At 52.5% G+C, this 17,093-nt stretch overlaps 1 long non-coding RNA gene across 1 annotated transcript; it reads right to left on the reverse strand.

Annotated features, from left to right (window-relative positions):
• Positions 1-5,143: 5,143 nt before the first annotated feature.
• LOC141742304 (uncharacterized) lies at positions 5,144-15,878 on the reverse strand. The gene is made up of 7 exons (XR_012586663.1): positions 15,672-15,878; positions 13,029-13,234; positions 12,793-12,842; positions 12,094-12,351; positions 9,882-10,164; positions 8,433-8,544; positions 5,144-5,307 (listed from the first exon to the last, which is right to left on the reverse strand). It is a non-coding gene; the product is annotated as an uncharacterized LOC141742304 (long non-coding RNA).
• Positions 15,879-17,093: the final 1,215 nt, after the last annotated feature.

Below are 17,093 nucleotides of genomic sequence, written 5' to 3' on the forward strand. Positions count from 1 at the left end.
CTGCTGGGAAAAAAGAAACACAGAAAAACATCACTTTTGATAGCACAAATTGGGGTCAGCATGCAGTTTGGTGTGGTGGGTTGGAAGGGGGAGGGCATTGGGATACCCTGCCTGACTTTTGGAAGCAGTTTGCAGGAAGAAAAGCGATGCTCCACCTCCAGACATGATTTTGGGATAGCCAGTCTGGATCCCACAGGGTTCTGGTGTCACCAGCACTGATACAGCACAAATGCCCTCATCCCTAGAGCTCAATGGGGCAGCAAAGATGGGCAATTCCCTTAAATCAGCAAAGAGGGGTGCTCTGCAAAGTCTCAGGTGTGAGTTATGAAAGCCCCACGGCTTTTCAGCTTCATGGATGGTGTTCGGGAGATGCTGGGGGCCCTTTTCCCCGGGGCTGGGTGCTCAGCCTGCAGCAGAGGGGAGGTGGCCACCATCCCAGGGTCGCAGTGGGGTGATGTGCAGCCGCTGCTCCGTCCAAAGCGCTGGAGCATGGCCCGGCTGCTGGGAACCGTCTGTAAACTGCAATGCAGTCTTCTGGCAACGAGCACCCTCAGCCCCACGCCCGAGGAGTCAGGGATCAGCCGTTTCATGGGTATTTTCATAAACAACAATATTTTCAGCCCTGGCTTTCTGCTTTGGTTCCCATCAGGAACAGACATTACTTTGTAAAAAAAATAGAGAAAGGAAAAAGGCTTCTTTGCCGTTGCTGCAGCAAATTCGTGGACGCACGAGGGGACTCGTAAGGCACAGTATTTATTTTTTTATCTGACGTATCCACTCGCTCAGTCTCACATTGTCTTATCTACCATCCCGATAAGAGCCCCAGAGAAAAAACCCAGCAGAGAAATTAGCAATCAGGAGCTATTTTATCGGGCTTGTGTGACAAACACGGGGACAGAGAGCAGCGTGTCCTTTGGCCCCTCGAAGATAGGGGTGCCTGGAAACCAAAGGGCTGTTTTACAAAACAGGGTCAGAAAGATGACGTGGGTTTAGGTTTGTTTGTTTGGTTGGTTTTTTTTTTCCTGGTACCGCTTCTGCAAACGCCCAGCGCACCCATACCCACACCCTGCGGGGAGCAGCACATTCACGCCCTGGTAACCGGGGGGTTCTTGACCGTGAAGTGACTCGAGAAAGTCTTTGCTTCAGCAAAAAAAGGTTTGTTTGGTTGGTTTTTTTTTGGCTGAACGCTCAGGTGGTTTTGCTCCGCAGCCCAAGGAAAGATTCTGATCCCTACCTACCATATTACCAGCACGGCAGCACACGGAATGACCCAGCTGCCTCCTGCGAGCAGCATCCCCCCAGATATGTTTGCAAATGCAAAGCCTTCGTAGCAAAAAAAAACCCACACCAGAAATGGAGACACTACAGAGAAAACCACAGATGAGCTGACCACGGTCTCCAAACCTGGGCAGCAGCCCTTTCCCGGGCCAGGTCGGGGTCTGGCACCTTGTGCCCCCACCCAAATATTCCCATTGGAGCCTGGGAAAGTGGAAAAACTAGCGGATAAGCAAGTTAACCAGATCAATATTGTCCAAATTTATATTAAAAAAAAAAAAAAAACGAAAAAAGAAAAAATTGCCTATAACCTTCGGCTGTAACCTTTCTGCGACTCGCTGATGAGATGCAGCAGCCTGCCTGCCAAGGAGGTGTCGCAGGGCTTGCCAAGCGCTATCGAGCAGCGTGCCCTCATGACTCAGGGGGATTTCGTGCCTTATCACATGTGCACTGCAGTGATTTCCACCGTTCCATGGGGGGGCGGGGGGGGAGGGCGGGGGGGGAGAAGGAGGTCACATTCACAAATGGTGTGAAAAAAAAATAAATCCTTAATTACTCCCCCAAGGGCTGTTTCGGAGCTTCTGTAGGGCCAAAAAAACGGATTGAAAAGGTTCATTAAGGAAGTTGGCAGACAGATGTGCCCGAATCACGGAGTCGCAATATGGTCCCTGACCTTAAAACAGGGAACCTGACCACCACGTAATGAAGGCAGAGGGTGGAGGAGCTTTAAAAGCAGCCCTTCTCATCAAACATTGCGAGGGAGGCAGCCCTAGTGGGGAAGATGCTGTCTTGAAACGCGGATTTATTTTTTTTTTTCCGGCTGAGGATTTTGCTCGGTGCAACATGCAGCAATGCCAAGAGAGGGCAGCCCAAGCCGCCACATCACGTCCTGGCTTTTCCCAAATCTGGACGTATTAGGATGCTGTGAGCAAGCACAAAAAAAAAAAAAAAAAAAAAAAAAAAAAAAAAAAAAAGGCATTTCCAGCCCAAAAATCAGATGCAAAAACGCTGGGAGAGAAAACACAGGGGGAAGGCAGAAGGAGACCCCAACTTTGGAGGGATGGAGAGGCTGAAGCCATGAGGTTGCGAACTGCCTGGGCAAGAAAATTTTGAAAGAGGTTAATCCATACCCTCCATCCATGCGAGGTTAATAAGGGACAATGGAGGGGGAGGGGATGAGCTGAAGCTCGGTGCCCCGATGCAACGGCTGCGCTTCACCCCCTGCCAGGGAAGCAATGACCCAAGGGGCCAGCAGCCAAGATGCTTCGATGCTTTGTTTTCAAAATGTTTTACGGAAAAAAGAAGCAGGGAAAGTTTCCTATGCAGGGGTTAAACTGGGCTTATGTACCCCGGGAGCAGGTCTCGGCCCTCTCACCCCTCGGAGTGGGGGGCAGTGATTTTTCAGGGGGGTGGCTGGGATTTTGGTCTGCCCTGACCCCCTAAAAGCCTTCGTCCTTGCAGAAAGAGGCAGCTTCGCACGTTTCCAGACTCTTTAATAAATAGTGCCAATAAAACCGGCGGAGATCGGGTAATGGACCGTGTCCGATGTGCAAACGTGGCTCCGGGGCATTTCCAAGCGGGCGGCTTTAGCTCAGCAGCTCCAAATGGTGGGGGGGAAGCAGGTGGGGTGCAGCGCGCTCCCCAGGCCATTCACAACGCGTATTATTCCCAGCCCCGACCCAAACACTGAGCTCCTTTCTTCCATTTCAATGCAGATTTGGGCAGCCTTAGAGAGCGAGCATGTGTGGCTCAGGGGGAGAGAATAGCACCTCCCGAGCTATTGCTCCCAGAGGGTTTGAGGAAAGGGTTTTATCCCTATTTGTGGCTCTGGATATTTTCCTTTCTGAAAGGGAACAAAACCACAAGACTGCTTTTCCCCCCTCCCTCGCAGCGCCCAGCTGAAGCTGGGCTACATCCAAGCATCCAAGCGAGTGTTCGGAGATGGCATCAGTACAAAATCCCGGCCATCGAGGTGAGGATCTGCCCCTGAAGCCTCGGAATTTTACACGGACAAAGTAAATTAATCGGGAAGAAAAAAAATTACCCAGCAAATTCCCTCGGTGCGTTGTACCAATTTAAAGCAATGTTAATGTTGATTTATTGATTTGGAAAGGTACTTACATTTATAAAAGCGGCAAGGGCTTGTCTGGGGTGCCAATAACGTAACGCAGAGCTGCTGGCTCTCATCCTGCAAGTCCCTTATCAGCACGTAAAATTCGTCATGTGAGAAGGATGCAAAGGGAAAAAAAAAAACCAGGAAACTTTATTTTCCCTGGGGAAAAAAATTAAAAAAAAAAAAAAAGGAGGCTAAGCCACGTCTCCAGTAAAGGCCAAGATACTGTATAATGAGCCAACCATCCTGCAAAGAGCCAAGGAGTTAACCGGGCTGGAAATCAAAGGAGTGATGGGATGGAGCCGGGAGATCGCTGGCATATCTGAGGCTCAGGGATCAGTTACTTGAACAACACCGTAAATCCCTCAAATAGCCCCAGAAGCAAAAGATGGTTCTCCCCAGGGATTCAGCTGAGCAGCTGGGAACAGAGAGCCTATTCCAGCCTTTCCCAGCAGGAAAAGCGGGAGCAAGGAGCGATTTATAGGAGCATCTTGGTATCATGCGAGGGATGATGCTTTAGGGATGGCTGAATGAGAGCACAGAGGATTTATGAATAAACCTCGAATGACTTTTCCCCCAATCCAGGGGTTTTCTGCGTGTGTGTTTAATGGTGGAATTAGGTTTCTGAAAAGCCCCGAAGGTCAGAGTTGCTCAGCAAAAAGGCGCTTTTCAGTAAGAAGGGCTTTTTAGGCATGGGTTTACTCTGGGCAGCTTGGCAAAGCGTGATGCCAAGCGAAAAAAGGTTTCAGGAGGAAAAAAGGCTGAGAGATGCTGGGTGCCAAGAGCCTGGCAGCAGCCACGGACAGACAACCCTGGGGACACTGTGGGACAGGGCTGGCCACAGCTTTTTCCCAGGATCCCCGCGGCTCCCTCTGCTTGGTGGTTTGTCCAGAAGAGAGTCACCAACGGGACAGAGGCAGGAGGAAAATCCCCTTACACGGCAAAGGCAAACCAACAACCTGCTCCAGGCTCGCCGTTAGGAGAGATGTGGGAATAAAGACATTTTTCAGACTAGGAGGCAGAAAAGAAATAATTTCTCATGGATCCAGCATGGTCCAGGTCAAATAGGCAGCGCAGAAAGGACTTGCTTGTTCAAGAAAATCCCCACAAGCTCCCCACGGTTTGATCGAACTCCCCACCAGCTTTTCCAAGTAAGGGGGAAATTGTGCTTCTTGCACAAATTCTGCCCCTGGGATTATTCCAGGCTGGACCAACCCAGAGAGTATAGAAAAGCAAGAAAAAATGGTCAGTTTTTGCAGCCTGGACATCCTCCCTCTGCATTCCTTGAAGCTCCTGGATGGAGCCACCCTGTCCCCCCCATGCCCAAAGACAATCCCAGAGGATGGGGTACCCTGTCTGTGGTGGAAAAAAAGGGAGGTTGCTCTGTCAGCAAATTATCCTCAAATTGTACAAGCCGCAGAGGTTGTTTCAGTTACTAAATGATCAAAGTGTCTAATCTCTGGAGCGATGAGGATGAATATGGTTTGAAAAACAGGATATTTGGGGAGGGGAGAGGGCTCCTCCGGCATCTCTCTGGGGGCTGAGCCATAGGGGCCCTCCGAAAGAGCCCCAGATAAGTAAGACATCATTAATAAATCAGTGACAGGGGAATGAAAATGGAAGTAGATGAATCAGCGAGCTGATCGGGTCACAGATGAAAAATAGCACATCTGCTGCTGCTTTCAGTGCATTAACAAATAAGGCCACTGGCTCAGACACGCTAATGCTTGGAATAATGAAGCTTCAAGACCGATTAGAGCATAAATCACTTTTTTAAAACGTAGTGGGTCCCTCCCTGACCATGGAGAGACATGTTTGCTGTATCCTGCGTGCTTCCGGCTGGTGCAGCGGGAAACGCCACTGCCCGGATCTGCTCCCGATTTCCGTAGGGTTGGCTCCCACCAGCTGAATGCACCAACCTGCGGCAAATCCATACGTTAAATCCATGCCAGGGAATGCCTGCAACCACCGACCCCCTCGCCGGCTGGATGGGACCCAAGCACCTTCCCCTCTTCCTTTCCCACTTGCACTGATTTGGGGGTTTCATTTGGATTGAAGAGGGAAGCGACCGCGGGCTGCAAAATAATCTGCTCCGTGATACCGGCTTGGATTTTGGGAAGGGAGATGAAGCAAATTCTCCCCGGTCACATAAGAAAGCAGAGAGCTGGGGGCAGGATTCCCTGGGGACACTGGGTTTGGATGCAGGGACATGAAGGCGACACACACCACGTATGGCACATCTCAAGCTGACACTGAGCAGCTCACAAACTCCTACATTTTTGATCCTTCTCCCTGTTCATATTTCCCCATCTCCCCGCTATCCATCACGGTGACGCAGCCCGGCACGGCACCCCAAAGGCTCCCACTCATCTGTCCGCCACCCTGCCGAAAACCAGCCTGCGAGGGGGTTTTGGGGACACAAACCTGGGGACACTGGCACTGTCCGGACACCCACACCACGACCCACAGACACGGCCAGGGGGGTCTCCCTCCCCTGGCTCCTTCCCAAAGTCTCCCTGCACAACCCCACCTCCTCTATCCCCGGACACCGCGGTCACTCGCACGTAAATGAGGGGATCTATAAGCTAATCAAGCTGCTTCCCCCTCTGGGCTTGACAGGGAGACAGATCATTATTGGTATTTCTATTTTTAAATACGCGAGAAGTGCCGGGATATAATAGCAACAGGGTCATCCGCGGCCCCGGCTTCACAGAGTTGTGACCCCCGTTATCGGTGACCGGGGTGCGTAAAGAGAGGCACAGCCTGTCCGTGGAAATTCAGCACCCAAAATATCGATGGGAAGAGGCAGTTCTTCATGCCCTGAGGACAACTGGCACGGACAACTACCCAGGCTGTTAAAAATAAAAGGAGAAATGACAAAGAGAGAAGCCCCAGGCTCCCGGTGTGGGGGCTGCGGCATGGACCACCGAGCTGCGTCACCCGCCATCCCATCTAGGGACACGCTGCGGCCGACCTTGGGGTCTCCGGGCTGAGGAGACGGCGTGACATTCCCCAAAAATGATTATTATTCTGCAGCGGTGGCCACACCACCTGCTCGTTAAAAAACCCAGCAACCAGAGCTTGCTCTTCCAGCCTCGTTAAATCACATTTAAACGAGGGCAGCGCTCTGCTGGGGAGCGGGGGCCGGGGGGGGGGTTGGGGGGAGCCACGCTCCACAGCCACGCGCAGGATTATTGTAGGATAAGATTACAGAGCCATTACGATTTTATACGCCGCCGCTATCCAATTACTTAAGTACAAATGCCTCTCCCGCACCCTGAATTGCAGCCCCTGCTCCTACCAGCAAATACGATCCTCCCGGCCGATTGCCGCGTGTGGAAAGCAAACCGGGATGATCAATTTTCAGGGAAGGCTGGAAGGGCCCCCCAGCATCGCTGCCGGACGGCGGGGGCGATGGGAGGATGCTGGGCCGGGGGAGGTTGCAAGGGGATGGTTTAAGATCAGGCATCAGCGATGAGCTGCTGGGGAAATGTCAGGGAGTTTGTGATGCCGAATGAAGAGCTCCGCTCTCCCTGCGAGATGCTCCGTTTTGTTCCGGAGGCAGCTGCCTGCGTTTGTATTCATACTAGAAGGCAAAGGACCAGCCAACTACATTCATTCGTTAGGAAAAGCGTGGCAAAGGAGCCTGCTCGGGCTGAGATTACCTGTTTGCAAACGATATTAATCACTGAAGCAAAAACTAATTATGTGGTTCACTAGTTTTTCCCTTTCCTTTCGACGGCTCTGCTGTGAAACCCCGGACCTGACGGGCAGGGAGATGTGCTCTGCCATCGTGATGGCACGAAATGCCTCCTCCTTCCGAAAAGGAAAGGTCGAAGCAATTTAAGAGGAGCCTGGAAGAGCTGCAGGAGCATCCTGGGGTTCATGTGTCAAACCCAAACCTCAGCTGTGATGGGCCGGGAGATTCGCCCCAGAGCCAAAAGGGGGTTTGCACATCACCAGCCTCCAAGGTGAAGCCCCGTGTTGGTGCAAGACATCAGGGCTGGCAAAGGGGGCTGGGGGGGGGGGAATTGTCCCAGCCGACCCCTGTGTCCCTTCCCCAGTGCCGGCTCCCCTTAGGAGGAACCTCTTCCCCACATCCTCTGCACAAATTGAGGTGGGGGCCAGCTTACACGTACCCTGAGGTAACAGCCCTGGCAGCCCAGCTTACATTTTCAGGGAAGAAAAAGTAAAATTAATATTTTTTTTTTAAAAGGCCATTTCATTACAGGCACCCAGACCAGGATGACGTGGCCGCGCTTCTGAATTTTTTTAAAGGTGGGCTTTCACGTTGGGAAGTGTTTAAAAATGCAAATTTTGACCTAAAAAGAGCACCTTGGGTGTGCTTTCCAAAAAATGACCGTCCTTCAAGCCTAAAAGACCCTCACGGCTTGCCTGGTGCAGCAGGGCAGGGTGGTTGTGGTGGAGCTGGGGGCTGCGGATGTGGAGCCCCAGCAAAGCGAGGGAAAGGGAAATGGGAGAAAAGGAAAAGGTCTGTAGAGAGGGACCTGTGAGTCCTGGTGGACAACAAGTTGCCCATGAGCCAGCCATGTGCCCTTGTGGCCAAGAAGGCCAATGGTCTCCTGGGGCTCATTAAAAAGAGTGTGGCCAGCAGGTGGAGGGAGGTCATCCTCCCCCTCTGCTCCGCCCTGGTGGGGCCACATCTGCAGTGCTGGGGCCAGTGCTGGTCTCCCCACGTCAAGGAACTGCTGGAGAGAGGCCAGTGGAGGCTACAGAGATGATGAGGGACTGGAGCCCCTCTCTGCTGAGGAAAGGCTGAGAGCCCTGGGGCTGTTCAGCCTGGACAAGAGGAGAGGGGATCTCATCAACGCTCATCAATATCTGCAGGGCAGGGGGCAAGAGGATGGGGCCAAACTCTTCTCAGTGGTGCCCAGTGACAGGACAAGGAGCAACGGGCACAGAGTGGAACACGGGAAATTCTATCTCAACAGGAAAAACCTTCACTTTGAGGGTGGCAGAGCACTGGAACAGACTGCCCAGAGAGGGTGTGGAGTCTCCTGCTCTGGAGATATTCCAAACCCACCTGGACGTGTTCCTGTCCCACCTGCTCTGGGTGACCCTGCTTTGGCAGGGGGTTGGACAAGATGGTCTCCAGAGGTCCCTTCCAACCCCCACCAGTCTGGGATTCTGTGACTCTGTGTGAAAAGGAGAAAAGGTAAAGGATAAGGAAGGGGAAAAGGAGAAAGGCTCAAACATTTTGCAATCCTGGAAACAAGGCAAGGATGGGAGCAGCAACAGGGACCGCCGTGTCCAAGCAGGAGCAGTGCACCTCAAGTCACCTCCAAGCAAACCAAGAGCGCCGCTGATTAAGTGGGTTAATTCCCACCCCTAAATGATTATTTCATCGCAGCAGCGCTCCTCGGCGAGGCATGGGCCCTGCCTCCGCCGGCGGCTCCCCAACCCGCCTGTGCCAGCGACAGCCTTCCCCCGAAGAGCTCCCAATCTAGGTCAGAGCCACGCTTTAAACGTCTTTCAATATTAAACAAAACTCAGGCGCTGCAAATAACACGTCTGGGGGGGGGGGGGGAGCGGGGAGGCGGTTCTGCTCCCATCCATCAGCTTTGGGGGAAAGGCAGCCTTGGAAATACACGGATGAAAGGCTCTCGTGCTACTGGGGTCTCAAATCTGGCAGAGCCCGAAGCAATATGCTGAGGGACATGGGTTAGTAGTGTTTTTTGTCAGTGTTTGGTTGATGGTTGGACTCGATCTGAAAGGTCCCTTCCAACCTAGGCAATTCTATGATTCTGTGATAATAAGCCCCTGCCCTGCTCATATTTGGAGGCGCTCGCAAGATAATATTGCCCAGCCTCGTGCCCTGTGGTGGTGGGTTTGCGTCAATGCTGGAAAAACCCAAGAGTTTGCTTTCTGCTTGCGCGCCGGGGGTTGAAGGAAGGGGCTGTGTTTTCCCCGGCGAGGGAAGATGCAGAGCCATGTCCCCGTGCGAAGCTGCCAAACCTCCCGGCATTGCGGGCGGGATGAGCCCCCGTGTCTCCAGGGAGCACAGGGGATTTGGGGAGTGTTGCCCATGGGGAAAAGCGGCAGTGCCCTGTATCCACCCACAATCACTCCGAAATCACCATCGAGGGGCTGCTGGGTTTGGGAAGGAGACGGCACCGGGTTGGGCTGCCGCCGGGATTCACTGCTCCGTGCCCGGCTCTCTTGAATTCCGGCTGTGAAAGCGCCTGTCGAAAGGGGTTTCAGACCCGATAAATCCAACCTCAATTTAGTGCCTGTTACACTCCACAGGGAGAAGGACGCCCCTGTCCAGAAAAATGCACTCGCTGATTTTCATCCTTTTGATTTATAGAGCTTCTAGTTTAAGAGATGTTCCTCTCCTCTCCAAACGAAGCAGACGCTGACAGCTCCATCCATCACCGGGGCTGTCAGAGGCCCAGTGCTTTAAATAAGCTATTAAAGTGAGATCTAGCTGGTTAACAGTCATAACAGACCAGAAATCAGAGAATTTACTTACTTTGGTGCCCAGTGAAATTAATTTCCTTTTAATGACCGAGGGCCGGAGGGAGAGATCGCTCCAGTTTGGGAGATGCAAGGATATTTCTGACCCCAGCGGTGGCCGGAGCGTTGGCTGTAAGCACCTGCCCGCGCTTGCTCTGGAGGGGGAGTCTGTCTTCGTTACTGATGGCAAAGCCTAATTAATGGTCTCAAACACGCCGGGAGCTCGTCCGGGTGAAGGAGGCGGCAGCATTTTCCCTGGCAGCCCTTGGGGACCCCTCTGTGACCCACTGGGGATGGACCTGGATGAGAAACGGGTATAAATGGAAACGAGAGGCGTACAACTTAACACCTTCCGATAACTCCTGTTACGTATCAACATTTACCCATTCTGCTTTTTTGTTTTCCCTGCAGTAGCTGTTCGTCACTTACTTACAAAATGAGCGTTGCAACAGATGTTAAAGTTGAAAGTTTTCTTGTACAATTAACCTTTGAACTTGTTTTGGTAAGCCTTAAAATTACAGCGTTAAAATAATTATGGCTCTTCTCCAAAGTTTATCGTGTACGTGTGACTAAAGAAAGAAACATGACCTAAGTGTGGTTATCTAGGGAAAAGTCCTACAGAAGATCAAAATCGAATGTAGTAACTGTAATTATCTAAAAGGAAGTCTATTACTGTATGATAAAACTGTCAAAATAATGTTTGGGGGCCACCACAAATTACACAGAAGATCGATAAAGCTAATCCTACGTCATAGCTTGAGAATTTAGAAATTGTATTTTGACCTTAATTTACAATGGAGCCATTCAAAACATATTTAATAAATGGGTTATAGTACTTCTTAATTAGAAAATTACAAACTCTTCCTGCTGGGCTGGGACCGTGGTGGGGCCAGGTCCTGCTGTGCTCAGCCCAGCAAAGCCCATCACATCCCAAAAGCACCCAGCATCGATGTCCACGTAACACGTTCCTCAGTGTTTTGCTTTTCTCCCAGCTCCCTGCAGGAAAATCCCAGCACTTTGTCTTTTTTAGTGAGCCCGGCGTCCTTGTCATCTTTTCCCTTTCGATTTCCACCAGCCCATTTCATCCCTTCCCACCCCGCCATCTGTCTTGTCCACCTTCGCGCCTTAATCCAATCTCCCCGCTCGTATCCCCTTGCCCCCGCGCCGCGGCTGATTTCTTCTGGAGCGGCCAGTTTCTGCACCAGGTGGGTCAGGACACCTGGAAATTGGCTGGGATTTCATTCCCAGCGCTGGGAGGGGAGCCAGGGGGGTTTGCTGGAGATGTCCAGTGTGTCAAAACACACCACAAGGGGGATATCTGCACCACGTCCCCATACTTTTGTCTCTGGATAATTAATGGCCAGCGATGCCTTGGGGGGAAACCTGCTCTAACCCCCCTGCTTGGCTTTAAGCAGCCTTTATGGCAGTTTTTACCCCAGACTGGCCAGTAAGCATTGGTTCCCAGCCATTAAAACACTGCTTTTCAGCAGCAGAGACAGCTCGCTCGCTGCTCAGTGAATATTTAATTCCCCCAGAGCAGCAAAGCCCCATTTGAGCTGGTCTTTGTTGGCCACGGCTACGCTGGTGCGTTGGGGACGGGATGCCATCACCCCACGGCTAAATCCCCGAGTGGTGCTGAGACCCCAGCCCAAACGCCCTGAGGTTTGGTTTCATGGGCACAGACACACAAAAGCTCCTGTGTTTTTATCCACGGGGGAATATTTGGCTCCTCAGTCCCCATTCCCAGCCCAGCAGAAGGTGGAGGACAGGGCGCAATGGGATGCTGCCTCCCCCTGGGGCTAAATATGGGAGAAAGCCCTCGTGTCCCCTCCCTGGGGACCCGCTGTGCTGCCACAGGGGTGGGGGAGCATGCCGGACTGCGGAGGCAATGCTAATACAAATTTACTAAGAAAAGGCTATTTTTGGCAACCAGCAAGGGCTGTGTTATCTCCCAGTTGCTCCCTTGTATTGCCATCAGGGCATGGTCACCCTCCTGTCACTGCCCACGCTTGTGGGGACATGGCCACGGTGACCACGAGAGGGGCTGGTGGCTGAGCCCCACTTTTTTTTAGGGAGGGGGGTGGGGGTGGTGGATTTTTGCCTTCAGATGAATTTATGAAACATCACTGCAGTGAGCAGAGACCCTGAAGAAGGATGTGGCCAAGGGACCCCCTTCTGACCCCATGGGACAAGGTACGGCCGTGACATGGCCAGGGACTGCCTCTCACCCTCGGAGCATCCTCCATCTCCGTCGCACCAACGGCACTGAAGGGCATCCAGGGCCTAAGCCATCGATTGCACCGAAAGCGGAGCCTGCCCGGAGCTGCTGGTCTCCAGGAGCCGTCTCTCCGCGGAGCTGCAGATGCTTCGTGATCAGTTGGTGTTAAATGCGGAAATCATTCCTTGGATTCCCCCTCCGGCACGGGCAGGAGCGGTCCAGGCTCCTGCAATCCCACCTGCTCAGGCAAAGCTGAACGCCGCAAGCCCTGCGAGAAGGAGCAGTGAAACGGAACAGCCGGAAGAATTTGGGAGGAAGGAAATCGCCGGGTCGGCAGCAGTAAATTCCCCCTCCCTTTGCTCTGCGTTGGGAAAAAAACGTTTGTTAATACATGGATTTGCTCCCCCTTGGCGTTAATTACATCGTTATCTATTGCACACTTGCTCGGCGGCTGGTTTTGCAGCAAGCGAGGGAAAATGCCAGAATTAAAGGAGACACGGGGCCCTGGTCTGCCTTTAAATGAGTTTGTAAACAGGGATTTTGCTGCCAATTTGCTCTCATCCAGGTAACGCTTCTGGGCAAAGAGTCAAGCCCGGACCTGCTGCCTCACACCAGCATCCCAGTCCCATTAATAACGCCAAAAAGGCAGTTTTCTTCCCTCTGCTCCCACCACGGCTTATTCCCCTTCCCGTACACGACCCGTGCCAACCTGCAGACACATCCAGCCGGATCAGGGAGCTCCTCGGGATGAAAACCAGCCTGCAAAGAAAGGAAAAAAAGGTTGGTCGAGTTGGGATGGGTTCCTGGATCAGGTTTACGGGGCGGCCCCGGGAAGGTTTGCATCGGCAAAAGGAGGCGGCGACCGAGGGCAAGGGCAGCTCTGCCAGGCTTAGTGCAAAGCAATGGCATAAATACAGCTTGATTTACCCCGGCGCTAAAGCTCACCCAAGATTAGGGAAGAAATAAGATGTGAGGATAATCCAAGGCTACCAATATCTCTCGTTATAACCGTAGAACTCTAAATTAGAGGGGAGCAGGAGCATCGCGGGCGTCTGGACCGCATCCTGCCCTTTCCCATCGCCGGGAGACCTTCTGCCGGGGGAGGCGCGGAGCGAGCTGTTCTCAGGCGCTCCATCTTGCTCTGCTGTTTGCTGTGTCAAAGAGAAAAAAAGGAAATAACAGTAATAATAATAATAATAATAATAATAATAATAATAATAATAATAATAACAAAAATAATCAAGGTTACAGCGTGAGGGCAAACGGCTCCTTTTGGGCAAGGAGACGGGGTGACGGGGACCATGCCCAGCCCCGAGGGAAGCTCAGCCAGACAGTGATGAACGGGCAGGACGATGAAAAGATACAGCTGTATTTATTACCACTGGTCATTTCTGACAGCAGAATGTTAATAAGAATACTAATAGTCAATATTTCTTCGGGAGAGGCTTCATCCATTTTTAGCAGCTTGCCGGAGCGCAGTAGATGAGTTTCTTATGGGCTGTTTCTTGCGGCTGCCGACATGATGTGATGAAATCTGAGCTCCTCGAGCTACGGTACAGCGCGGTGGCACAACTTTATTGGGCTTTCAGAAATCCAATTTTACTGTGTCCAATATTGTGAGTTGATTAAACCTGATTTGAATCGACAAACGTCCGGGAGGGTGGGTGGTAGCTTACTGTGAAAGAAGGGAGAGAGTTTAATAAACAGGCTTGGGAGATAAAAATCTACTTTTATTCCAATAAAACTCCTGTGTCAGAAAGCTGATGGTAGTGTGAAGGGTAAGAGAGAGAGAAGGAGGAAAAAAAGAGATATCTCCAAGCCGAAGACGACTCAAAAATAGTGGGAGTACAAGAGATTAAAACGGAAAAGCAGGCACAAAGGGAGTCTCTGGGTACAGGACTGGTGGGCAGAGTTTAGGGAGGAGGTGCAGAGCAGGGGATGCTGGAGGAAAGACACCCCCCCCCCCCGGCACTAACGCAAACCACCCTCCAAGCAGAGATTCAGCCTCTTGGTGTGGTCGGGAAACGGTCCATCCCGGGAGGGAACAGCCTCCGGTGAGCTCAGGACAAGCTCAGCCTTTCCTTCCACCTGCAGAAACCCAGCTGGGCTCAAAAACAGGCTGCTTTTTTGGTTTAAGGCGATGGACCCCAGCACCCAGGGCACTGCCGATGCTGTGGAAGAGCCTGGGAGGGCAAAAAGGGAAAGGCAGGTGCCCTCCGCACCCATCCTGCGCCTTCACCCAGCCTTGCCCAGGGTCAGGATGCAGCTCTTGGGATGCTGGGCATCAATTCCCACCTCCCCAAACCCAGCTCATCTCTCACCCCCTCCCCGGTGCAGCTGTCTGGCATCAGAAAATTGTGCATCCCCCCCGGACATGCCCTCCCCGGTCCCCAGGGGGGGATGGGGCACCCGGGCACCCCTCAGGGCAACCCCCACACCCCCGCATCATCCCTAAAAGCCTTCGGTCCTGCAGGTTAAACCCCCTGAGCTGGGAAGATTCCAAGCCGGCTCCTGCCTTAGGTTTGTACTCCCCTTCCGATAAACCCAGAAATCCTTCCCCGCTCGGAGCCTCGCCTGCGTATTACCCGGCAGCAGTCGGTGCGCTATAAATTCCCCGCATCCCTCTCCGGTAGAGCTGTTCGGCGCTGTCAGAGCCATGTGTAAAACCTTTCCCCATGATTTAGGTAGGCAGGGGGGAGATTAAATACAGAGCACTCTGTAATAGAGTCTCTTTCAACAGCTGCCCAAAACCTGCGGGGTCCAGGCGAGCCCCTGCTCGGCATCGCTCACGCCTCGAAAACCGCCGCGAGGATGGGATATCAGGAATGTGCTGTGCCGGCGCGGGGCTGGAGCCATGGAATGCCGTACCTGGAGGTAGGGAAGGAGCAGATCAGAGCCTCAGCTCCTGCCCGAGCCCGGCATCAAGCGGGTTTTACTGCCCTGCAAAAATATATCGTCCTGTCCTCCGCAGCCGTGGGAGTCCTTGTTATTCAGCCCGCGTCCCTGCCCACGGCTCGCTCCCAGGCAGCTAAAGATCACAGCCAGGGCTGCTCGAGACCATCGCTGTGACTTTTTATTTTTTTCCCCCATAAGGAATACATTGTCAAAACCTACAGGCTTTTTGCAAAAGGTTTAAAAGAATTTTACATCCAGGGAGTGAAGATACAAGCTGTTATTCCCAGTCATCCTAGAGAGACAATGGGCAGGCACTGAGTCAGTCTCCGAGATGATGCGCACGGCTGTTTTAACCAAAACAAAGTGCACACTTTAACCAGAGTCTTCCATTGGGACAGGAAATATTTGGCTTTGCCCAGATTTCTCTGCCTCAATATCTGGTTTAAACGAAGAGGAGGCATTTGGCTGCCCTCCTCACCCCTCCTCCCCATCTCCACATTCAGCATCCTACTGAAATCCCCCCAGTATGCTTGCTAAGGAAGAGTTTTGGGGGTGCATGGGGGTGTGGGGGTGTCCTGCCCCCCCGGTGTCTAGCGAACAGTTGTATTTGCCCCCACCCAGCAAGCCCAGCACATCCCAGCCCAGCCGCGTGCAATTCCACCCCTGCCCAGATTAAATGGGAACATTACGTACCTTGCATCAACCACAAAAGTCCTGGTTGCGTTGGATTTCGGTCTCTTTTGAAGAAGACCGCAGCTTTAGCGCAAGCAGATGAGGCAAAGCTCAGTATTTGCTGTAAAACTTGCTCCTGGAGCGGCCGCCAGCCCCCCCGCTGCTGTCGCCGTCCCCTCTCCAGCCCTGCGGCTGCGTCTGGGCAGCTGCCGTGGAACCCGCGGTCCCGTTGGGCTGCGTCTTCTCGTTTCATACACATTACGTTATCACACGTCCTCTGTATAAGGCACCCAAACACCCACCTGGACACTAGCATTTGGGGGTCTGTACCATGGGAGCCGTCGGGTGACACCCGTCACTTTTCATTTACCACCTCTGGGTGATGAACGGGCACATCGGGCGAGGACAGGCATGCTCAGCATCCCCGGTCCCTCCGTGATCCGTGCCTGGAGCCACTCCAGGACCACTTACTGCTCCAGCTCTGCGCTAATGACTTTATTCTGTTGCCCTTGAATCTCTCGACACCCAAAGCAAAACAGCAACGTCATAGTCGGGAGCAAATTCTGCAGCCATGACTGAATTTGGAGAGGTGTGATCAGTGCAACCACTTTTCATCGCCCCCTCCCCACCTTATCCATCGGCTGGACGGGAGCTGGGCCACACACCAAAATGGATGGACCAATCCCTGGGGAAACAGATTACGGACATGGGCTCCATCCCAACCTCACGCTTGTTTTATTGCCCTCACGGCTATTGTAACCTAAAGAGGCGAAAGGATGGATCAGCCTGCCCCTCCTTTTCCATCCTTCCCCACCCATTTCCCTCAACATCACATTTTCCCTCCACCACTTCCAGCTCTTTCCCCTTCTCCCATGAAACCAGAAACGTTTCCAAAGCTACCGGCCCAAGAGGTTGTCCTCAACGGGCTGGGACATGCACAGTGTCCATGTGTATCTCATCACATGGACACCCTGCGATGCAAATCCACCCGTGTGCGGGGTCCAGGGCACCCATGCCAAGGAGAAACAGGAAAATTTATTGCCAGGAGCTAAACCCCACAGCCCTGGCAGGGCTAAACATATGTGTGGGGATCTGGGGCTCCCCCAAAACCAGCACAGGTGTTCAACAGCCCCAGACCCGTGCATGGTTTTTCAGCACTTCCAAAATAAAACCGTTTTACACAGCATCTCAGGGGCAAACAGTCGGCAAAGGACATTTTTCAACCCAGCGTCTCAAAGTATCCAAGCTTTCCTCGGGGACTTGGAGCTGAGGGATGGAAATCTCAAAACTGGACACACACACACACCCCAGTCCAGAAAACTGAACCGTTTTCTATAAAATGAGGGTTGAGCAAAATCTTTAATTTCTCAGGGATAAAGTTATACCTTGGCATCATTTTGCTGCTTTAAGTGTAGCATTTTGGAGGGTCCATACTCAAATCCC

The sequence above is a fragment of the Larus michahellis genome, chromosome 4 (genome assembly GCF_964199755.1).
Source record: "Larus michahellis chromosome 4, bLarMic1.1, whole genome shotgun sequence".
Taxonomy (NCBI): domain Eukaryota; kingdom Metazoa; phylum Chordata; class Aves; order Charadriiformes; family Laridae; genus Larus; species Larus michahellis.